The 25,713-nt window shown below is 37.5% G+C and overlaps 1 protein-coding gene across 3 annotated transcripts in view; it reads right to left on the bottom strand.

Annotated features, from left to right (window-relative positions):
* Positions 1-16,455, bottom strand: part of FAM13A (family with sequence similarity 13 member A) — a 282,246-nt gene extending 265,791 nt beyond the window's left edge. For all 3 annotated transcript variants that reach the window (XR_014296630.1, XM_082653007.1, XM_082653008.1), the window contains exon 1: positions 16,328-16,455. The gene's annotated coding sequence lies outside the window, so the exon portion shown is untranslated. The remainder of the gene's footprint in view (positions 1-16,327) is intronic.
* Between the last annotated feature and the right edge of the window lie 9,258 nt (positions 16,456-25,713).

A 25,713-nucleotide genomic window follows, 5' to 3' on the forward strand; every position in this document is an offset into this window, starting at 1 on the left:
TTGTTCAGAAAAAAAAGATATGGTACATGTATACAATGGAATATTAGCCATAAAAAGGAATGAAATCATGTCATTTGAAGCAACATGGATGGACCTAGAGATTATCATGTTAAGTGAAGTAAGTCAGAAAGAGAAAGACAAATATCATACATCACATATACGGAACATAAAATACAACACAAATGAACATATTCTATGAAACAGAAACAGACTCACGGACACAGAAAACAGACTTGTGGTTGGCAAAGGGGAAAGGGGGTGGGGAGGGATGGACTGGGAGTCTGGGATTAGCAGACGCAAACTATTATATACAGGATGGATAAACATCAAGGTCTTACTGTGTAGCACAGAGAACTATATTCAATATCCTGCAATAAACCATAATGGAAATGAACATGGAAAAGAATGTGTGTGTGTATATAAATCACTTTGCTATACAGCAGAAATTAACATTGTAAATCAACTATACTTCAATAAAATTAAAAAGAATATATACATATATATATATAAAACCACAAATAAAGCCCATTTTACAGATGGGGAAACAGACTCAGAAAAGTTAAGGAAACTTTCCTAGGGCCCTACAGTCAGTAAATGGCAGAGCTTGGATCTAAATCCAGTCCGTCTGGCACTGGAGTTTACGCTCTGAAGTACTTTCTAACCTGTTCGTGATCTTTTTCTTTGCTGGGATGAATTCTCGTACTTCGGATCTCAGCGTAAATGTCACCTCGACAGAATGGCCATCTCTGATTCCCTAATCAAAAGTAGCCATCCAGTCCCTTGCTGTTATATCACCCTCTCCTTAGCCATAAAACAGTGCCTGTCACAGAGCAGCACAATAAATATTTGCTGAATGAACAAGGATTAAGAAAAGTTTGTTACAATTACTAGCATTTTGGAGCCGTAAGGTACCTTTGAAATAATATATTTCAACTTCCTCTTTTACATCTGAGAAGAGCTATTAAAGAGACATAGTGAATTGCCTAAAGAAATGAGGCATGCAGTGGTAAAGCAAGGACTTGAGTGTGGTGCTCTTAACAACCAGTTCTGTGTTAATCTTACTATTTGGCTTCCAAATTTAAGAGACTTTTGACAGTATATCTGTGATGACAGAAGCCATGTTTTATGCTTAATTAAGGAAAAGACTCAAGAAACTAAAACCCATGGATACAGAAAAACTGCTCACTTTATGTGTAGGTTTATGTCTTTGAGTGAGTGAAACTGATTAACATAAATGACTGAATAACTACAATGGTATTTTATCGCTCTTTGAAGTTATTGCCAAGAGAAAAGTTGCTAACGTTGCAAAACCATAACTTTGTTCCTCTACTTTAATATTTACTTAAAATAAATGCCAGTCTTCACACTCCCAGTCCACCCCACGTCCCTGTCGTCCAGCTTGTACGAACAGCTAAGCAAAACTCAAGCTAAACATTGCAGACTAGGCTTCGCATGTCCAGGATTATCAGTGTATTCCTCTAACTTAATCTGACCCCGCCACGTCTCAGGGCGCACGTGAATTCTCCTAATAAGAAAAGTACTACTGCTGCCTTTAATTTCTTTGGGCAAAGCTGTTTTCATAGAAAACTAGAGTGAGTACCCGACTGACCACACAGCATAAAGAAGGGTGACGTCAAGGCAGAGCTGAAGATGAACTGCTATTTGAGCCATCTTGGTTTTTATAAAATGTGAAACAGGGCCATTATTTCCACTAAATGGATAAAGATAGATAGCCTATGGCTGATGAGTTTTTACAAAACAATGAACATTTTTGAGATCTCAGGATTCCAAAATCCAAAAAGAAAACTCGACAAAATATATTAATTATTCAATTACAGCTCAACAGAAATCAATTTTAAAAATAAATTATAACGTTACGGGTTGTGGGTACATTTTAACATGTTTGATGTGATGCAGTGCGAGGCTGTCAAAAGAAGAGAGTTTAAAAAACCTAGGAAATTCTTCGAAAACAAAAAACGCCTAGAAAAGTAATACACTGAAATAAATGCAAGGAATATTTGCCATCTATGTTTAAAAGTACATCTACAAGCAAGATTAATCCCCTAGATTAATCCATGCACAAGGAAGTTACATTGATCTATATTAGAAATGAATACCATAATTATATCTAGGAAATAATAGTGCCTAACCTTTTACATGTCCCTGGACGTCTTTCTTCCAAGATATACACTTGTTTCCTATTTTAAGGACAAATCTGTGGCCCCAATACTGTCAACTGAGTTGAAGCCCCATGATGGGGAAATTTACAAACTGCGGTGAATCTGCTATTCTAGAAAATCACTAAACTGTAATCATATATAATACTAATATGTTCTAGGAACTACTCTAAGCTTCATACATATTATATAAATATACATATACTGATATATAGCTATATATACACTTACATATATATATTCATATATACTAACAACCACTATATAAGATAGCTAATATTATTATCTCTCCTTTGTAACTGAAGAAATGAGAGGTTAAATAATTTGTCCAAGATCCTACTCTTAGAAAGTAACGAAGCCAAGTTTAAACCAAGGCGGTCTGGCTACGCCGTCTTTCTATACCAAATTATATAAAACCTGAACCATGTCTTATTTCATTTTGATTTATCACAGAATTGTTCCCATGACCCACCAAGGTAATTCTCTAGGCTCATCGGGGGGGCAAATTTTTCCTTATTAGCCACATTAAGGAGAACGAGATACCATATGATCAGTCTGCCTTTTAATATTCTATTAGTCTTTAATTATGAATGGAGGGGGGTCTCAGTTTTTTCTAATTGTAACAGTTAAATCTTTAAAAACCAAAGGGATATGACCTTCTACCTGAGCCCAGTCTAACACAAAAACATTCCAATCAACTGTGTATATAGCAAACATACTATTCGATCACAGATTCTATAGAACTCATCAAAAACTAAGTCCTCCATCATTTACATTCTATTGATACTTCAGGAACAAACCTACGTGCATTTTTCCTCTTTTGTTATCTAATAGAAAATTTAGAGGAGGCATGACAAATTTAACAAAAGACTGTATGTGATGGTAAAAAATTGAGAACTTCCAAGTTCTCAAGTTTAAAAACTGAGTCGGGGGCTTCCCTGGTGGCACAGTGGTTGAGAGTCCGCCTGCCGATGCAGGGGACACGGGTTCGTGCCCCGGTCCGGGAAGATCCCACATGCCGCGGAGCGGCTGGGCCCATGAGCCATGGCCTCTGAGCTTGCACGTCCGGAGCCTGTGCTCCGCAACGGGAGAGGCCACAACAGTGAGAGGCCCGTGTACCGCAAAAAAAAAAAAAAAAAAAAAAAAAAAAAACTGAGTCAGTCGTTATTTATATTAATACATCTTAAAATGACTACTCATTCTAGAAACAGAGGGTTTTTCCCCTAATCCCAGAGGTAGTTATTTTTTCCCTATGTAACCTTATGCCTCTCATAATGTTTTCTTAATGAGTGTTATTCAGATGACTGTTCTTTTGGAAACAGTATAAAGTGTCATTATGTGCCTGCAATTAATGATTAAAAAAATCTCTATATCTACAAATCCAGGATACTTTTCTCAGTTCTCTTTCTCCTTGATCCCTCTCTATAGTTCACGCTTTCTTGAAATTCCATTTTCTTTGGCTTTCGTGATGCTACACTAGCTTATATTCCTCTGATCTCTCCAAATGTTTTTTCTCATTACTTAGTACAGACATTTCCCAGATGCCACTGTTCTTGGAGAGTTTGTCCATTTTGTCTTCAAGAAGTAAATTAGAATGAATGACTTTCAAACTCTAGCTCAGCCAGATTTTTCTCTAATCTAGTTACAGTTGCCTAGCTGTAGGTCCCTGATGGACAATTCTTAGGAAGTAGCAGGAGAACAAGTGAGGCTACACAAGAAATTAGGGACCAAGTCATTATAAGGCTTTGAATATCATGATGGAGAAAAGAAATATCCCTGAATGAAAGTCTTGGGAACAAGAGAGAAGATCTGATTTATATTTTAAATAGGTAATCTAGCAACGGTGTGGATTTGAAGTACTTGAGAGCAAAAAGGAAAACCAGTTAAGAAGTTACCAAAATCAGCCAAAGAGGAAATGAAGAGAACTTGGGGGATGCTGAGTACATTAAAAGGAGGGAGAACTATACATCAGCTAAATTTGAATGAGTCACAAGTCAGTTCCCTGGCATACACACTCATATAATCACATGATTGGGATCTCTACTATAAACCCCACTGCAACGCTGATCTCAACTGTAATTCAGTAATTATTTAAGGAATCTCCCTGTTCCCTCAACAAGTATGAGCTCCCTGAGGGTCTGAACAATGTTGTTTGGCCAAGAGCTGGCACACTGTCTGCTGGCATACAGTATGTACTCAAAAAATACCTGCTAAATGAATAAATTTGCCAAATAAATTAAAGTTCTAGAAAACTAAAGTCACAACAAAATCAATGCAGAAAAGAAATTCACGGATCAACTACTAGCAAATAGAAGGTTAGAAAAATTAAATGACTTGCTTCAAGTCGCAAAGCTAGTTAATAACAGAGGGGGGAGTAGAATTCTGCTCCTCCAAGACTAGAGGAAAATAAAAGAAACGGCAAATGTAGAAGGCAGATATGGGGGTGTAAGATAATTCTGGAGATTATTACATAAGTGTACATACACGCCCACATGTCATGTTGAGAATATAAACTTGTCCCTGGATTTTGTCAACGGTGAGGTAACATGCCTCAATGTATAAATCTATATATTTTTGCACGTATGCCTAAATTTGCTGCTTGTCATTACTGGATAATGATGCCAAAAAGTTTAAAAGGTCAATAGCTATTTTTAAGATTACCCTTGAACAAGACATATGGCACTAGTTTTTACTTGAAATCTTACAGGCAGCCGCCATTACATTAGTAGTTTGACCTTGCTTTCACTTGAATTTTCTTTTAGAGGTATGAAATGAGAAAGCAGAATTATTAGAGTCTGCATTTGTTTTTTTCCTCCCGAAGAGAAGAACATTCATTTTAAATTCTTTCTTCAATTTTTTAAAGTTATATTTAAAAACTGACTATACACGTATGGACGTCAAGGCAAAGAATACAATGAAGGTTATTAATCCCGCACGTAACCCACGACTGCTGAGATAAAGCACAGTGCAGTACATAACAACTACTGTAGCTGAGAAAATATGTGATGTAGTGGAAAACCCAGCAGGCCAGGAATCAGAAGACATCCTATTCTTAGTCTTCCTGCCTACAAGTTATATAACTTGAAGCCAATCATTGACACCCAGCCACCAGCCACCTGATGGAGCCTCAAGTCAGCCTTTGTGAAATAAAATCAACCGGCCTTCTCTCTTCCTAATACTGATACAAGGAATAAGCAAGATCGTGCATGTAGAAGTCCTCTGAAGGTATTTTTGAGGGAAACATGCAATTTCATTTTTTAGGTCAGTATTTAACAGAGGAGTGTTGATGACTTCTGGCTGAACATTTCTCTTTAAGAAATAACTGACTGACTTAAAGGACCTTGAATTTACCCTGGACCATATATTTTCCCAGCTGATCGTTAACGGTCAGGCAGACGTTATTGCTTATTTACTGCATTCCCACAGAGACGGAAGGACTCAAGGTACTATTTTTAAAAGGATGAGACATAGCGAGAGAGAGGCATGGACACATATACACTACCAAACTTAAGGTAGATAGCCAGTGGGAAGCAGCCGCATAGCACAGGGAGATCAGCTCGGTGCTTTGTGACCGCCTGGAGGGGTGGGATAGGGAGGGTGCGAGGGAGGGAGACGCAAGAGGGAAGAGATATGGGAACATATGTATATATATAACTGATTCATTTTGTTGTAAAACAGAAACTAACACACCATTGTAAAGCAATTATACTCCAATAAAGATGTTAAAAAAAAAAAAAAAGGATGAGAAATTTTTTTGCTCTGGCTCCAATCAGTAATGTTCAAGTACTGAGACTGGTTATTCTCTAAAGAGGTATATTCCAGAGAAGGGTTCACACATTTTAAAAACACTGCATCACACTGATGGGGTAAGAGACCCACAAGCCATCTACTTTACCCTTTTTCTCACATCAGCACTGACCTTAAATGTATTGACCTAAGAGTACTAGGGGGGAAAAAAAATCTCTGCTCCTTGCAATATAAAAGTAAATTCTTATTTCACATAAGAAAAGATGTAAATTACCCTGGTCATGTTTCAGTACTATTGGTTGTTTATCTCATACACTACAAACAATCTATTTCTATCTTTGCAACCACCTGCAGATCTAAGGTTAGTACATGGCCATCTCTTGAGTGAGACCAAGGTCAAAGAGCACCCTTTCTAATTGCTTACGTTGAAAAAAATCAAGGCTTGACCCATCATTATTACCATTAACCAGAGTAATAAACTTTACTCTACCTTCACACAGAATATTGGGAGGAACACTATGTATGGGTCATATAAAATTATACACCATCATTGTTCCTGGAAAAACGTAAGAGAACAGCTAACAGAATTTGTAGTATCATCTTCAACATGTATATTTGATTTCTTATGATTCAAACTCATGTTCTTAGCTGATAATAAAGGGAATAACAGACTTGACCCTACTATTAGATTTAATTATATGTAATTGCAATATTTGGCCATTTTGAACTAGAAAAATGGCAGTTTTATATGGTTCGACCTATACCTCTATTCAGCTGAGCAAGGGACAATGATAATGTAGAAATCTTTCTGCACCAATGTGGTTTCTTTCTCTCTGAAAAGCAATCGATTATTCTCTTGCCTAGTTCAGAGTTTCAAATAAAATAAATTTCAGTTCTATTTTAGCTTCTGTAATCCTAAAGATCGATACTTTGCACACTTCAGCTTTTTATCCATAAAAGTATGAGAGTACCAACTATGCTTATGGATTCACCCTGAGAAATACATAATTGAGGAATATACTTTTTGTATACACACAGAATTTAATATACAAGTCTGTCATCTTCTATACAAAAAAATCTTGGCTATGAGCAAACAAAAAAGATGTAAAACTAAAGGATTTAAATGACATGGGAAACATAATTTAATGTTTTGTACAAAAAAAAAGGATTAAAAAGGTATATAAAATGTAAAACATAAAATTTACCAAAGAACATATACATAAAAAGAAAGCTGAAAGGAATAGACAAAACATTTTAAGTTAGTATTTCTGATATTACCTAGGATTGCTGGATGATTTTTCACTGTATACTTGACAACTTTACATGTTTTTTTCAAACGTCTACAATTTTAGGGAAAAAATCTGTAAGTAAAAATTGGACTAAATGGGGAGATATGTCATTTTACTAAATGAATGACTCAATATTAAATATTTCAAACTCTACCTGATTAAAATTGAAACTCAATGGGAATTTTTCAGAAAAATATTCTGATGTTCTGGGAGAATACATGCACATAATTATCCAGGAAAATCCTGAAAAAGAAGAATTAAGTGGAAGAATACCACTCATGACATTAAAATAGAAAGGGTATGATACTAGCACCAGAGAGGCAGGTACATTCATGTAGGGGAAGAGAGCCCAGATAAGGTCAAAATATATCTAAAAATTTGATATAGTAATGACAAAAGTGACTTTTTGAATCACTTGGCAAAGTATGAATTACTCTCTAGGTGTTTGGTTAGCAGGCTAATTATTTCAGTGAAAAATTACATTTTTTAAAAAATTACATTCTTAAAGCATACCTTATTCCAAAGTAAATTTCACTAGAATTCAGTAACTAAATATTTTAAAAATTATAAATATGCTATGATAAAATATAGGAGAATATTTAATAACTTTTAGATTCCCATATACCTTTTCTAATATTCACATATACTCAAGATTTAATTATCAAAATATGAAACTGCAAAAATATTGAGACAATATAAGTAAATATTCTTACAACCTTGAAGTAGAAGGTCTTTTATGGATAACATCAAACACAAACAACACAAACTGATATACAGGATTAATAAAAATTTTAAACTTCTTTATGGCAAAAAGAATTATGAGGTTTAAATGTGAATTATATATAAGCTGCGAGTATTTCTAATATATAACAGTAGATTAATAGTTGTACTACAAAAGGAACTCTTACAAATTGATTACCAAAAAAAAAACAAAAACAAAACCCACCAGCTTAGAAAGCCTGAAAAAAGTAAAAAGGCAATTTACAAAAGAAAAACTATATGGGAAAACAGGTTTTTAAATATTTTGAACCTCACAATAATCAAATAAGCAACATTTTTTAACAAGAAATGATATTCAATTATATTGGCAAATATGAAAAATAATAACATCAGTATTGGAGAAGGTGTGGGAAAGGGGAGACATTCAGAGGTGGACACTCCAGCATGAACTGGTACAACCTCTCGATGAAGAAAAAATTTGATGCTACAAATATCCTTTGACTAGTCAAGTCTCCTTCTAAAAGTACATCCAAAGAAAATAATCAGTGATGTGTGAAAAATGTATGTTCAGTAATAGTCTCTGCAATGCTGTTTATAGGGGAAACAGTTACTGAGTGGTGCTTAAGAGCTTGGAGCTGAGGAACTAGGCTGTCTGGATTCAGACTCCTGATGCTAACCTCTTCCTACCCACGTGACCTGCAGCAAGTTTAACTTTCTGTGCTTCAGTTTCTTCATGAGTAAAGTTCAGACAATAATAGTATTTGCCTCATAGGGTTTTAAGGATAAAATTGGCAAATAAATGAAAAGCACCCAGAACATTGCGAGGAACTTAGTAAGCACTCAATAAATGTTACCTATTATCATTGCTGAGAAAAAAATTGTGAAATGCCATTTATAGGGATGGCTTAAGTGAAGGATATTGATCAAAAGATCAGAACACTATGAGGTCATTAGAAATGACGAGGTAAAATTATAAGCATGGAAAAATGCCACAGTAGATGACATTAAGTTTTTAAATAAGGGTTACAAAGCAGGAATATTTTACTACCTCATCTTTAATCGAACAGATATAAATATATATGTGAGCATTCAGAGAAAAGAATATGGAAGCACATAAGCCAAAGTACAAACAATGACTGCATGTGGGTGTAGAATTATGGATGATTTTCATTTTCATCCTTATACTTGTGGTTTTTTGGTACGAAAAAACCTTTTCTTTTTAAATTAATGTTACTTTTATAATAAAAAATAAACTTATACCCATTTTGAAAACAAGGCAACTGGAAAGTCAATTAACACAATTAGAAGTGATGGGTGATTGATAACGCAGAAGTACAGGCAATGAAGTAACCACGGGAAAGGGCTGGTCCGGGATTCAGCAGAGAAAGACCAAACTTTCCACTCACCCATTCTTTAATTGCCAAAAACATGTTTATGGAGGATGACGATAATATATACAATTGTGCTAAAAATGACTTGAACAACTTGCAGTTTATAAATAGATATGTCAACAGGTTATAAATATATAAGTATGTGAGACTAGTGCTTGGGCTTAATTTTTTTTAAAGACCAACCATCTACATTTTTCAATCCAAATGACCAATTTCCCAAAAGTAACATTTGGGCTACAAACCAAACAAAGCTTCTTAGTAGCAGTTAGCAGGTAAGATGACAGCAACATTGTAGGCTTATCTGGTTACACATCCTGTTTATGTCTACAAATTTAGCTGATCTCATCTAATATTAACTGATGTCCAAATACCTAATTATACACACACACACACACACACACACACACACAGATCATGTAACCACAGGTTATAAGTCAGTGACTTGGTACCATTAACTTACTGTATTATTTTGTTTTCAACATTTGAAAGAGGCCAATAGCAGCTTTAAAACCATTTTTATGGTATCTCTAAGCAAAAACATAATATTTCCAATAGAAGCACATGTGGAAGGCCTTATCATTCAAAATCTAAAATTGATTGATCTCTTTAAGCTTCAGAAATACCCATATTACTGATTACCTTATAAACACTGAAACATCTGTTTTAAGGGATAGGATTAACTTCCTGATCTATAGACAAAAGGCAAAGGAAGCATAGGGATGAAGCAGAGTTTGATCAAAATGGCTTACTCATCCGTAGCAATTAGCAGATTTGTTTTAATTACTGGATATTAAATTTTGATGTGATTGATATTATTAAATGATGGAAACTGAGTCTACACAATGAGTTTAATGCAGAGTGTCAAGAATATTAAACAACCAAAAAAAAAAAACTCAGCTAAAGCATCATTAGGGGGTCTTTGGTCTCTTCATCAATGTCTATTTAACAAATAGATTTTTAAATTAATAATAAGAGTAAATACAGGGCTTCCCCGGTGGCGCAGTGGTTGAGAGTCCGCCTGCCGATGCAGGGGACACGGGTTCGTGCCGCGGTCCGCGAAGATCCCACGTGCCGCGGAGCGGCTGGGCCCGTGAGCCATGGCCGCTGAGCCTGCGCGTCCGGAGCCTTGGCTCCGCGGTGGGAGAGGCCACAACAGTGAGAGGCCCACGTACGGCAAAAAAAAAAGAGTAAATACAAATATTTAGCTTTTTCTAACATCATTCTCAGCTTTGAATACTTTTTCTCAAAGGAAACTTCAAACTCAAAGGACTCCTATAATAATACCGGGGAGGTAAAATGTTTACAGTGAAGTTGCTGTTTATGAGGAAATTAGGTTCCAAAGTCAGCATGTAAAAAAAAAAAATTGCATAGCCAACATTATTCTTTAAAATTCTTAAAGTACAACACTCTCACCATAACTTAAGAAACTAGATTTCTTCCTGTATTGGAGCAGCCTGCTGAGTCCTTAGGTGCACAGTGCCTTAGAGCAGATGCTCAAAAAACAGAAACAAAAACCAGAGACTGCGGCAAGGATGGGGATGTTGGTGCATAACTTTGGAAGTAGGGGACAGGTCAACATGGGCGAGGAAAAGAGGCAAGTGGGGATGTGAAACAATGAATAGTGTGCATAGCTATTTTGCAAAGAACACCAAGACACACAACAGTTTGTTTGAAAGACGCTGTTTGATGGCCTGGAATCCAGCAGGTGGGCTGCAAGGAGAGAGAAGCCATGGCATGCAGTATTCCATGGGAGGGTGAAAGAAGAGATCTAGCTGGTTTCCTCCCAACTCCTGTTCTGCATTGCTACGGTTCACTCAGAGGGACTTAACTGTTCTAGACTTTCAGGTTGCCTTATTCAGCCCCTCTGGCAGCCATCAGGAATTCAGATTCTAGTCCAGAGTCCAAAAGTGATGGGGGAAGCTCTGGGCAGGCGGCTGGTTGGCCCAGCTGCAAGGCAGCAGCCAAGGAGAAGGATCCAGCATTCCCAAGGCAGCTGAACAGTCTACCCCTGGTGGCAGATTCGTCTGGGAGGTGGATAGTGCCAAGGCAATCTGGGGAGACACACATCACAGATGTGTGTCTGATAATTTGAAGAAGTTGGTTTGTATTTAGAAGTTTTACTGGACAAGAAAAAATATCTTCTTTAAATATTAAAAGGCATACTCAATACTGTATGATCATAATACATGTAAGAAGAAAGTGAAAATGAAGACAACTGAGGTAAACAAAATGTCATGTCTCTCATCTCACATGTCTAAGGAGCTCACTTCATTAAGCAGTATGATGGGTAAAAATGTATAAAACCTGATCTTTCCCTTAATGCAATCGTAAATGTGTTCAGTTAAATGTACACACGTTTCAACACCACTTTCCCAATTGTCTACTAGGCACCAGGGCTTTCTCTTATAGTCCCACTTAAGCTTCAAAGCAAACTCTATAGGTCCCATTTTACAGAAAACTTAACAGAAAAATAAATAACACAGAAGGTCGCACCTATCAAATGACAGAACAAGGACTAGAATAACATTCTTTTATTATGTCATGCTATCCAAACCACTGAAAATCCAGTACCCATTTTAATAATTATCAAAACTTAGGAAAGCAATTGCTTCTAATCTCTAAGAATAACATTCTTTGGGAGGACTTGCACTTGTCTTAGAAACTAGAATATTAGGGATCTCCTTAGAAAAACCATATACAACTTACAGTCCAAAGTTTGCTGAATTTTTCATAGAAAAATATGTATTACTGTACCGTAGTATATTATAAAAACATTATTATAACATTATTATACAAATATAGTGAACTTTGTGGGCCTCACGTGCTCCTTCACACCAGAAATATTCATTACCCCAGGTGCTGAGAGTGTCGCCTACTTATGGCTCATAGCCAAGTCCCTCCCCTAAGATTACACCACCTCCCTGGGTACAGCTCACTTCCAGTGACTGATGGAGATGGGGTAAATGGACCAACCTCCTTGACTCAATTTAGGGTATCTCTGAAAAGCCATTCCAGCTTCTAAGTAATGCTGGGACTGAGTGAGGCCTTTGTTACCACTGTATAGCAGTTCAACTTCTGCCTAATCCTTCTTCCCTCTATTCCTTACAGGTATGGTTCCAAAGAGCACTACCCAATAAAACTCCTGCTTGAAACCTCAGTCTCAGGGCTTAGAACTTGGACAATCCAAACTATGACAAGAAGAGATACAACAATATCGAATGTGATGTGACAAAATGAGACTGAGAGATAATCAGAGTTTTAAATGTGTTTACTAGGGGAAAAAAGAGAGCAAAATAAATAAATATCCAACAAGAGAAAAAAAAAAACAAAACCCTGAGGACCTGATAGGAAAATGGGCAAAAACACGAACAAACAAGTCGAGAGAAAGATACACAAATGGCCCTTAAATATAAGATGTTCCACTTCATTTATAATAAAATATGTTAATTTTTTTATTAACTTAAAACTATGTTAGCACTAGCCATGAACAATCTGAAAATAAAATTAAGAAAACATATTTAGAATAGCATCTAAAAGAATAGACATTGAAGAATAGATTTAACAAAAGAGTATGAAATTTGTGCTCAGGAAACAATAAAACATTGTCGAAAGAAATGAAAGAAGACATAAGTATGTAGAAAGACATCCCATGTTCATAGAATGGAAGATTCAATATTGTTAAGCTGGCAATACTCCCAAAATTGACCTACATATTCAAGAGAATTCCTATCAAAATACCAGCTGGCTTTCTTTCGCAGAAATTTACAATATGATCCTAAGATTTATATGGAAATGCAAGAGGCAATCTTGAAAAAGAAGAACAAAGTTGGAAGATGGACATTTCTTGATTTCAAAACTTACTCAGAAGCCATAGGAATCAAGACAGTGTGGTAACCGCGTAAGGACAGATATATAATAGATCAATGGAATAAAACTGAAAGTCCATAAATAAACCCTAACCGTATGGTTAACCAATTTCTGACAACAGTGCCAAGACAATTCAATGGAGAAAAACAGTCTTTTCAACAAATGGTACTGGGACAACTGCACCCAAACGAATGGAGTTGCACTCCTTCCTTACATCACACAAAAATTAACTTCAAATTAACTCCACAGACTTACGTGTAAGAGTTAAAACAATAAAGCTCTTAAAAAAGTCTTCATGGGTTAGGCAAAATCGTCTTAGATACAACACCAAAAGCATTAGTGACAAAAGAAAAAACTAGATACATTGGGCTTTATCAAAATTAAAAATTTTGTGTTTGAAAGGACACAATCAAGAAAATGAAAAGACAACTCACAGAATAGGAGAAAATATATGCAAATCCTGCATCTGATAAGGGACTTATATCCAAAATATAGAAAAGACTCTTACAACTCAATAATAAAGACAAAAAATCCAACTAAAAATGGGCAGATGACCTGAATGAACATTTTTCCAAAGATACACAAATGGCCAATAAGCACATGAAAAGACATTCAATGACATTAGTTATCAGGGAGATGCAAATCAAAACCACAATGAGATACCACTTACCGTGGAGACTCTAAACTTCCTCTGAAAGGGTAAATATAATAGAAATATGGAAAACAGAAAGAAGCCATACAAACACCAGAAACAAACTCATGTATGTGTAGGAAGTTAATATGTGACTGAGTTGGCATTGTAAATTAGCAAAGAGATGTACTGCTCAATGAATGATTTGGTAACAATTAGCTATCTACTTGAAGAAAAATCAAACTGGATCCATATGTGATAGATACAAAAATAAATTCTAGGACCTCCCTGGTGGTGCAGTGGTTGAGAATCCGCCTGCCAATGCAGGGGACACGGGTCTGAGCCCTGGTCTGGGAAGATCCCACATGCCGCGGACAACTACGCCGGTGCACCACAACTACTGAGCCTGTGCTCTAGAGCCCGCGAGCCACAACTACTGATCCCACATGCCACAAGTACTGAAGCTCATGTACCTAGAGCTCGTGCTCTGCAACAAGAGAAGGCACAGCAGTGAGAAGCCCGCGCACCACAAGGCAGAGTAGCCCCCGCTCACTGCAACTAGAGAAAGCCCACACGCAGCAACAAAGACCCAACGCAGCCAAAAATAGATAAATAATTAGTTAATTAAAAAATAAATAAAAAATAAATTCTAGATAAAGTAAAAACCTAATCATGAAAGCCTATAAATATGACAAAAGAAAAATGTTTTGTAAAACCTTTATGATATTATTAGTATTAAGCAAGACATTATTAATATTAAAGATCTAAATTCTGATAAAAAGAGGAAGAGTTGACACATTAAGTAAATTAAAATCAAAAAATTTATAAAGCACCATAAATAAAGCTAAAAGGCAAACAACAGAATGGGAGAAAATGTTTGTAATCTTTATAACGGACAAGAGACCTAAAGAACTTCTACAAAGCAATAAGGCAGGGTACCTAAAGAGTCAGATGTGCACTGCAACTGTTTTAATAACAAAAAATCGACAACCTCAGTGCTCATCAACTGAGGGATAGTTAAGTTAGAATAAATTCACACTTTTAATAGCTAAAAGAATGAGGTATATAAATATTTTGTCATTAAAAGTTCTAGTGTTACCATAAAAACCATCAAGCTTCACGATATATGCATCTTAATCTCATTTATATTTAAAAAATAGATTTACGGGACTCCCCCCTCAGTCCAGTGGTTAGGACTCCGCCCTTCCACGGCAGAGGGCAGATTCAAACCCTGGTTAGGGAACTAAGATCCCGCATGCCATGCAGCATGGCCAAAAAAAAAAAAAAGATTTATGGCTATGTTCAAAAAGAAGAAGCAGGGGACACTTCCCTGGTGGTGCAGTGGTTAGGACTAGGTGCTTCTGCTGCAGGGGGCACGGGTTCCATCCCTCATGGGGGAACTAAGATCCCGCATGCTGCACAGCGTGCCCACCCCCCAAAAAAGAAGGATACGTATCTACCGGTATGTATTTTACTGATTTTATCTCTAAAGAGAAGCGGTTGAAATGGGAGGAACTAACGGACGATATTTTTATTCTATATACCTCTACATTGTTTGAATATTTTACAGTGATAATATTCCCCAATCATCTAAATTTAATAACCCATAACTGGAGATACATGTTGAAAACCTGGTAATTAAGAGTCACCAAGAAGTCCAGCTTCCAGAATACCAACCATAGATTATTGGTATTTTCCTTCCAGTTTTATTATTGTATACCTCATAACAATATCATTCTGTATCTAAAATTTATAGCCTTTAAAAAAATAACATTTCATGAGGATTTCCCCTTTTCAGAAAAAAATCCTCCTCTACTGACCATATAATGTATACATTGTATTCACCTAAGTTATTGAAAAGTATTTCATTTGTCTTTCAGTGGTTCATGGTGAGAGAACTGTCCTTAAATGGCAGGCTTTCTACTGATGATTTTTGTAACAGTTCTAGACTAACTGTGGTCATTGACCTAACTGTGGTCACAGGAACTGAAGTAACTATTTTCTTGTCCTAAATCGGCGAACTTCAAGCTCGAAATAAACCATCTCTCCCTCTTTGGACTCAATCAGATAAATGAGTACAGTACTTAGTAAGTTCTTAATAAACACTACCTGCTATAACTATTATACTCTATGTCAGTGAGAAAAGTACCTAATAGTGACTTCAAAATCCAAAAGTTTAGAAATACACATCAGTTAGTAGATCACACCAATGTGAATGTACTTAATGCCATTGAACTGCATACTCAAAACGGTAAACTTTATATTATGTTTATTTTACCACAATAAAAAAAATTTGAAAAGCTATATTGATTAAAAGACCACATAACTCATTTCTTACTGGATATTATGATTGACTAATTGAAGCAGAAATTCCAGATCAAGCCCAATACAAGTCAGCAAGGAAGTATGATCCGTATGTCATTCGATCAGCATTCTATTTACAAATTCATTTTCACCTCTTCTAGAATCTAGGGTTTCAAAATTACTGAACAGTTTTCTACTTACCTTTATTTCTTACACGTAGGTCACCCAAGGTTTACTCTGCAGATAAGTGTAAAAAAGAACAAATACAGTCTTTTTACTATCACAGAGCTCCTGAATAAGATGTTAGTGGAGCCCGTGTCTGAGATAGCTGCTCACAAGACCCTAACATATCCTATGCCATTATTTGAAATGTAAATCTCTAAGGTTACAAGGGGGATTAGTTATTCAAGGTAGAATTTCTCTCCACAGTCACTACGATCTAAGCCAGAGTTTATATTTAGAGTCATTCTGACGACTGTAATATTACTAGTTCCGGGCAGCTGAATGAGTCTGTAGATAAATGGAGTGGATAAGCAGATATACTATTTAAAAACAAAACAAAACAAAACAACAAAAAAACTTGCTGAGAACTTCTGACAGCTTTAAAGTGTCAGTGGTCTTTCTTTCTCTCTCCTTATAAGTAGAAGGAACATGTCTGATATCAGAGGTATTAATAGGAGAGTTAAAAGCAAAGTCTCTGGTTTACAAAATCACAGTTCATGTATCAATGATTAAAGAGCTTTAAGGAATAACAGGGAAAATATAAAGTTTTACCAAAGTTCTGTGTCTAGAAATATAGCACCTACCAAGGAGACTAGTTTATTTCTGGTCTATTCCTAGAAAGTAAATAAATGTAGCTGAGGTTACATTTTTCTCTCACTGACATATTCTGCTTGTTATTTTCCATCTATTAGCAATGATTTGAACTTTATCACTATTAAAAAAATTACATACTATATCAAACTCCTTCCCTTTTTTCTAATCAATGTTTAAGATTAGATTTATTTAAATGTCCATTTTAATGAAAGTAAAACTCATTTCCAGAATTTTAAATAAGGTTGTTTGGAACATTACAAATTACAGTTTCATAAAAAGGCATAGCTTCCTTCTTCAAAATTGGGATGAAAAAAAAGGCTAAAATGCTCAATACCAAAAATGGAACTTCTCCAACATAAACTGGTTGACTTTTTAGTCTGAAATATGTTTCTACATTGCAGTGATTTCAGGCAGTTGTAAAGGAAAAGGCGATATGTGATGATATTAACAGCAAAACTTCACTAACTTACTGAAAGCAATTTGGCCCAAATACAGTGGCGAGATTGTGAACATTCATGCGGTTCTGCCCATGGTGCTTGGCTACTTTTGTCAAGAACTGGCAAAGGTACTTGAGGAGGCAGTAGTGGGTGTCTGGCAGCTCTTTTATTAAGGCTCTTAAGCTACTCTCCTGAGCATCATTTCTGTCATCTGGAAGGAAAAAAGAACGAAAAATGTTCTCAGGCATATTTTACAGTAACAATAACAAAGATATACCGGTACAATACATTATAACACTTAATTCAGAAAATCATTCCCAGGGACTGAGATACAGCATTATAAAGAGGCATTTTTGCCTTTTTTTTTGATCCTCAAGCATTTGACTTTAAAGAATAACTAACTTATTCAAGACATCCTGAAAACCACAAGCTTTTTATTCAGTGCATAAAATAGGTTACTATTTCAATTCTGTGTTTTCATGACACATATTAAGATAATGGTTGGGTTTTTATTCATAGTGGAATCTTCCATTTGACTTTTGTCTTCCAGTCTGTTAAAAACAAGAATCTCTTGGTTGAATAAAATTTGATACAAGAGACCTTCCAGGATTACCATGAGTGACACCAAACTTAGTAATCAGGAATCTGTGCACAGAGAAAACTGAAGGAAACTTTTAATTTTTACACAGCTTTTTAATCGCCCACATCATATAGTTTAGAATTTGCTATGTGCCTCATACAAAAGCCTAATAACCTTGTATAAAGCCAAAAGTATCCAACGATGTGCCAAAATTCACAGGCAGATGTGTGAAAAGTTCTCCTCAGTTCTCAAAGATTTGTTTGTTTTGTCAATATTTAAATACAGTGAAGTTGCTATCTTAAGTAATTTTGTATACTACTTTCTATCAGAGGAAAATACAAATCTTTTACAGTGAATACTTAAGCGGAATAATGACAATCCATCCTTTAGACGGATGTGTAAGAGAATGAAAATTTAACCCAGTTATATTTAACGCACATTGGATTCTTTAATTGAGATAGGCCAGCTGCTTTAGCCAGTCAAGAGTATAAGAAACAGAAAAGTGAAGCAAATAAGATGCAAAGGAAGAGGGCTGATGGTTAACACTGATTAGTCAGCGTTACAAGATACATAGGCAACGTGCCATCACAGGAAACAAAAACACAGAAAACACACAGAAAGTCACAGACTGCTACTGAGTGTCTGCAGAGCACAGGGTAAGAATGCAGGCTTGGGAGCCACTTTCTGGGTTAGGATCCTGCTTTAGCCACCTACTACCTGTGTGGCCTCGGACTCTTCACTAAACTGTTTCCTTATTTGTAAGTGGTAATAGTAACTATCCAGTAGGGTTGTGATGAGGATTAAATGAGTTGACAGTCGTAGAGTACTTAAAACAGAGTAGTTGACACATACTAAGTGCTATGTTAAGTATTTGTTACACAAACAAAATAACGTTTTGCTTTACCTTCATTAATTTGGTTTTATGAGCACACTGAGGTTTTAGTGAAATGTCTTTTAATATAAACCCTAATCCAAACCTAACCTTTATGAATATGAGAATAAGTGATGCTGTCAAAAATAGCAATGCCAGGCTTCCCTGGTGGCGTGGTGGTTGAGAATCTGCCTGCCAATGCAGGGGACACGGGTTCAAGCCCTGGTCTGGGAAGATCCCACATGCCGCGGAGCAACTAGGCCCGTGAGCCACAACTACTGAGCCTGCGCATCTGGAGCCTGTGCTCCGCAACAAGAGAGGCCGCGATAGTGAGAGGTCCGCGCACCGCAATGAAGAGTGGCCCCCACTTGCCGCAACTATAGAAAGCCCTTGCACAGAAACGAAGACCCAACACAGCCAAAAATAAATAAATAAATAAATAAATTAAAAAATATATATAAAAAAATCGCAATCCAAAAAATGTGTAGATTTCAATCTTTGGTAGAATCATATTGGAGAACATTCTATTTATGATTAGAATAATTATTTCTTACTGATCACAAACAATGTGATTCAATAAACTATAATGTTTAGGGCAAAATAGATTTCTTGATTCTAGAAGTTTTTCATATTAACTTAAGTTACATTTAAAAAAGAAATCATATCCGAATACTTTGATAATCCATAAAGACGTGTGTGGCATGTTGCGTATGATGGCATTATTTTCCACTGTACTATGATCTTGCCTACCAGGAATACGTAAGAAATGGAAATAATTAAGTTTGCAGTGATTAAAAATGAACTGAAGACTACCCATTTCTCATGCCTTTATATCATGTAAATGTGAACTAAGAGAAAATGTACTCCTATTTGGTTTTTTTGTTTCTTTCTTTATGGTGACTAATCCAAAGTGAGTCTGGATGTCTTCATGGGTGTGTGCTCTCATTGTAAAATTGTGGATTAATTCCCAGCATTTCAGGGTACAAGCAACAGCTTTCCAACAGCCTTGACAGTGCACCCCTGCCCTTCTTTCTGGCTCTGAAAGGAAACCTCAAACCCTACAGCAGGCGATGCGTGAAGACACCAGATCAAAAAAATATATTCAGAATAGTTAGGAATTTATGACATCTTTGAAAAAGAAGCAGTACTTTGATCATACTTCTAATATTCTGAAATACAGTGAATAATTTCCCAGGAAATAAAACCAATAAAAAATAGGAAGGGAGACATCTATTCAGAGAATCTCCAACTTAACAAAATACCATGACATCCTTTATGGCATGAATGAAAGAATCGCTGAATATGTTTTCCAAAAGCAAAAGTAAATATGCGGGAAAAAATATATCTATCTCCTTCTACCCAAGAGCATTTCGGCTGCCTCTGATGGAAGACAGATTCACTGGTTCACTCGCTGGGTGAGGACACGAGTGGCCTCTACTTGGGCGGCTCTGACAGCAGCACATCACGTTCGGACCTTAAATATTCATAATTTACCTCCTGAATTTGTTCAAATACATCGACAGGGCTGTCAAGACCTTACTTTATTAGCATGACATTTCTACTGGCCTCTTTCCATACCGATTAATTACGTGCTACCGTAATACTGAGAATCTACCACGTGCACTGCGTTTCCAGAAATATGGGGTAAATATCACCATTATTGTCCGACTACAGCAACCCCACAGACGAGATCTCCTACACGTAAGATTAATAACTGCTCCACACGTTTAGAGGGGGACTGTGGAAGAATGCCCAGCGTAGCACTCCGTGGGGGAGTGTGGGTGTGAACGTGCCTAAGGAGATGCCTTCTGATGCTTTCCAGAAGCAAAGTTCATAATTATTATTGCTTGCATTACTTTTTGATTCACTGGTACCTAAATATAATAAACAGTGCCGTGTTCATTCGTGTTCTTGCCTTTATATCGGTCATGACAATGTCTCCCTCAACGTCTCACATCATGAACAAGCGTCAGCCGTGCTTCTCTATTGGGCACGTTGATTCCTAACGTATACTTACGGCACGCTACGTGTGATGTTGATCCCATGCCGTCTGCGTGTCTGACTGTCTCTGACACCAGGAATACAGCACTGAACGAAATAAACATCATGCTTGTATTAAGCATATTCTACTTGTGGGGGAGACAGACAAAAATCAGATCAATGTTTTGGATTTATGCTGTGAAGTGCTATGAAGAAACATAGAGCAGGGTCGGGGGGACTAAAGCAGAGTGACGCAGGAGTGAGGGATGGCGGGGAAGGCCTCGTAATGAGGCAGTGATTGTGTTTACCTTGTCGAAGTCGAGAAGGCCTCTCGGCTGTGGCGACAACCGAGCAGAGCTGAAGGAAAGAGCCAAGAGCATTCTAAGCAGTGGACACAGCAGGTGCTAGGGCCCGAAGTGGGTCCTGGGGCTGGGGCCAAGGGGTGGAAGGTGGGAGAGTGGTAGGACATGAAATCAGGGGACGGTGAGTGCGGGTCATTACAGTCTTATAAGTCATGGGGGTTTTTTTCTCCCCCTACGTCAGGGTTCTGAGCTGTGGGGAGACTTGAAAGGACCACTCTGGCTGCTGTACTGAATCCCAACTGTGGGAGGCATAGCTGAACGCAGGGAGACTGGTTAGAGGACCACTGTGACACTCCCAGAGGAGAAAGGCCAGTTGGCCTGGACCAGGTTGCCAGTGGTAAGATGGTGAGACATGGGCAGATTCTGGATAGAGTATCAGTGTGTCCTGTTTGTTTTACACATGAAAACTATGTGTATGGAATACTTATTCAATCATTCAACAGGTAGCTATTGAGTTAACTACTCTATGTCAGGCACAATTCTAAGCATTTGGGATACATCAGTAAACAAAACAGAAATCCCTGCCTTGATGGAACTTACATTCTCGTGGATGAGACATTAAAAAATAAATATAGTGATAGGGCTAGAAGAAACTGGGAGTACCGGCCAGGGTGAGGCGTGGTGACTGTAATTATAAATAAGATTGTCAGGAAGGCGTAGTTGACAATGCATTTGATGTTTGGAGGAAGTTAAAGTAAAAAAAAAAAAACAAACCACAAACTGGCAAATGTAAGCTCTTTCAGAGTTGGAGATCGAGTTTTAAACATCTTTTAAAGCCCCTCAATGCCTGGCATATAAAAAGTGATCAAGAAGTAGTTTTAATAGATCGATACACATTTAAGGCACACTTTTAAGCCACCCAGTAAGACCTAATACTATAGGAATAAAGAGACATCTATATATCAAATATGTCTAAAAGAGATGTGGACTAATTTAGTCCATTTACAGAACTAGCTGGGTCAGGGTGTTACATAGGAATTATACTACAGGGAGTATTTAAATGATAAGAAATCCTTTGGTGGTCAGAGAGGAAGGACACTCGGCAATAAAATTCCACAGAAAGGCCTCAGAAGTAGTGAAGTGCGCCTCTGCGGATGTATTAGAATATTGTAACTGTTTTAAACTTGAGGTTACTTCTAGAATTCAATTGGAATAAAAAATTAGGATGTGTATAATTTATTAATCCAAAAGGCTTAAGAAAACTTTGCAGATGGAATAATGGTTTAATAATTGAAACAGTCATCATTTTCCTTAACATCAATCTTTTCCTAGGACAAGAACTAACTTTTTTCCATTAGTGAAAAGGGCCACTTCAAATTATTCATGTTTCTTAAAAGATTTTCACTGTTGGCTGAATTTGACCCATTTTTTAAGCTACACCGCAAACAAGAAACTAGCACACAGTACATGTGGTATACAGGTAAACTACTCAGCAGTTGAAGAAGATGGTACCGTAAGAACTTTTGCTCCAGATTAGGTAGCAAACGCTGAACCATGTGACAAGTATTTGCTCTCATTAAAAAGAGATTAGGATCATCATCAGTAACGCTGGACCCACATCACGGGATGGCACCTAACTCTAATCTGGACATTTATCCTAGCGCTTGTCATGTGCTGTGACTTTTCAGTGGCCATGAAGTGATTCTGCATTACTATACACACAATCTTAGCCTCAAGGAGAAAAAAAACAACAACTGGCAAAACGCTAATCTCTACTACGATGTATCTCAGGGCCGTGAGAAGGTCAGCCATGAAAAGAACCAAAATATTTAGCTTCATGGCGCCAGATTCACTGAAGTAGCTTTTTATTTCCTCATTAAGTCTCACACAAGGATTTCTGAAAACTTGCTAATCTATCCGATAGAATAGTGAGCTGCTGCTGACCCTGAAGACGGAGGAAGGTCACAAGCCTGAGAATATGGACAGCCTCCAAAAGTGGAGAAGCCAGCAGGGAAACAGGGGCCGTGGCCTCACAACCACGTGGAACTGAAAACTCCCCCAAACCCGAATGAGCCTGGAAGCAGCAAGAACTCAGGCTGACTGACACGTCGGTTTTGACCTGTGAGACCTGGGGAGAGAAACCAGCTGAGCTTACACACTTCCCATAGAACAAGGAGACGGTAAACGTGTGATGTTCCAAGCCACTACATTTCTGGTAATCTGTCACAGCAGCGATAGGAATCTTAGGCACCCCCAGCTAGAGATGACTAGACTGAAAGAGAGAGATTAATTAACTCTTCCATGTTCACACAGCTACCACGTGACCAAGCTGCAACTCAGATCCCGGCAGTCTGACCTCAAGAGCACATGATCTGATCGGTGCGCTCCAACAAAGCTCGCTGTTACTAGCATCGTTATTACACAGCACTTAGCACACTGTCTCAGACATGTAAATATTTAAGAAATGTTTCTTGAGTCAACAAATAAACAAGCAAAATTGGTGAGCAGTCGGGGGTGGGAATCTTCATTCATTTACAATCAATTATAGCTTCTTAGATGCTGGGGAGTATGCGGGGAACAGCATATTAATAAAAGCCTACAAGAGTGTCAGGTCACAGAATGTTTTATACAACATGTAAGAATAAACAAAACACGAACTATATTTCTTTCTAAATACGCATTCACAGAAGAATGGGAAAAATAATCATAAAACACCAGCTACCCTGGATTGGCCTGAATCTTACCCCCGCATTTCATTCCTCAGGAGTGGAATCGCTTCTTTAGAGTGACGAGAAGTTTATATACATAATTATATCTTATGGTTAATGGAATTGGTATTTTTCCACGTAAAGGGAGAGGTTATATTTTTACAGCTCTCTCGCAACCCTTGCCCTTGACAACGTTCTCAGAAGCCTCACGCAAATTTCTCAAAGGGCAGGATGATAAAGTGACTAATAAAAATTAATAAATTACAGCCTATTCTTAGAAGCTATTAATGAAACGACAAATCTTATCATGCTGATTAGCTTCTGCAAGATGCAGAGGTGTGTTTATTGCCAAATTAGCTGGTATCTACACTGACACTCCCACTCCCAGAAGGAACCCACAAGTTAAAGCAAAGGCAAAGGGCACAGAAGAGCAAAGAGTTAGGTTCACATTTCAGTCTTATAGCCAAAACCTAACTCTCCATGACACCTAAGTAGTAGATCAGCGTATCTTTTCTGTGGGCATCCACTGAGGGCTGCATGCCTGTCAGTGGGGACAAAGACATAGTTTAAAAATATAACAAGCGGGCTTCCCTGGTGGCGCAGTGGTTGAGAGTCAGCCTGCCGATGCAGGGGACGCGGGTTCGTGCCCCGGTCCGGGAAGATCCCACATGCCGCGGAGCGGCTGGGCCCGTGAGCCATGGCCGCTGAGCCCGTGTGTCCGGAGCCTGTGCTCCGCAACGGGAGGGGCCACAGCAGTAAGAGGCCCGCGTACCGCAAAAAAAAAAAAAAAAAAATATATATATATATATATATATATATATAACAAGCATGTAAAATATTCTATCTAAATATCAAAACTAAGAGCTCACATCTAGGCTAAATGTTAGACACAAGCATGTAACAGCTGAAGAACCTGTTTATAATGTGGGAATGTCTGTACACAGGAGCATGGGAAAAAACGTCATAGCATATAGGAGGGGGAGCCTCCCACAATGATGCTAACCTTCAACAGCACTGGCAATATCCCAGCCAATAAAACTTGGCTTTCTCCATAAATCTAGTGCTATATTAAGCGAGCAAAGTACAGTAAGTATGTAGTTTCAGTGCAAATCATACCGCTCCTATTCTATCCACCCTCCACCGCTGATCCAGCTGACACTTGTGCTCAGCTGTAAGTGGACTGGATCGGTTCAAGCCACAGGACACCAAACCATCAAGCCCAGAGTTATTTAAGACTGTTCTGGATGTCTTCTCCTTCCCCTTAAGTCTTCAAATTGTTTATGGACTCAGTGTAAAGCTTGACTATGCCCATGGGCTCAGCAAAGCAGGGCTTCAGGACATATGTTCAGGACACAGCTTAACTCAGTTCAGGTAGAGATGCAGGTGTCTAGCAAGCTCGTCACTTGGCATCCCTTCAAACTGATATTCTTTACACAAATTTTCAATATTTTATCTGAGCTGATTCTACTGATACAAGTTGTTTTACTTCTTTTTTAAATAACTCATCTGTGGGCTGTTCTCTCTTTCCCTCTTCCAGCTCAATCTAAACAGGACCTCCTCACAAAAGCATTCATGCAAAGTGCAGAATTTACCGAGGATTTCACTCGGTTTGCAATAATTTGTTCCAAAACTCCCCAACAGACATTATCTTCTTGGACTTGGAGCTGCTGGGTCTCTTTTTTTCCTCTTCAAGCCCATAATCTTCATGCTATTACGAAACTCTACTGTCGGTACTATGAGGATAATGAAAATAAAAAAACACAGACAATAACAGGTATTATCAACAATGTAGAGAAATTAAAACTTCCATTCATTGTTGATGAAAACATAAAATAGTGCAACTACTTTGGAAAACTGGTCCTTAAAATGTTAAAGTCACCATTTGACTCAGCA

Source organism: Grampus griseus (assembly GCF_964374135.1).
Source record: "Grampus griseus genome assembly, chromosome: 4".
Taxonomy (NCBI): Eukaryota; Metazoa; Chordata; class Mammalia; order Artiodactyla; family Delphinidae; genus Grampus; species Grampus griseus.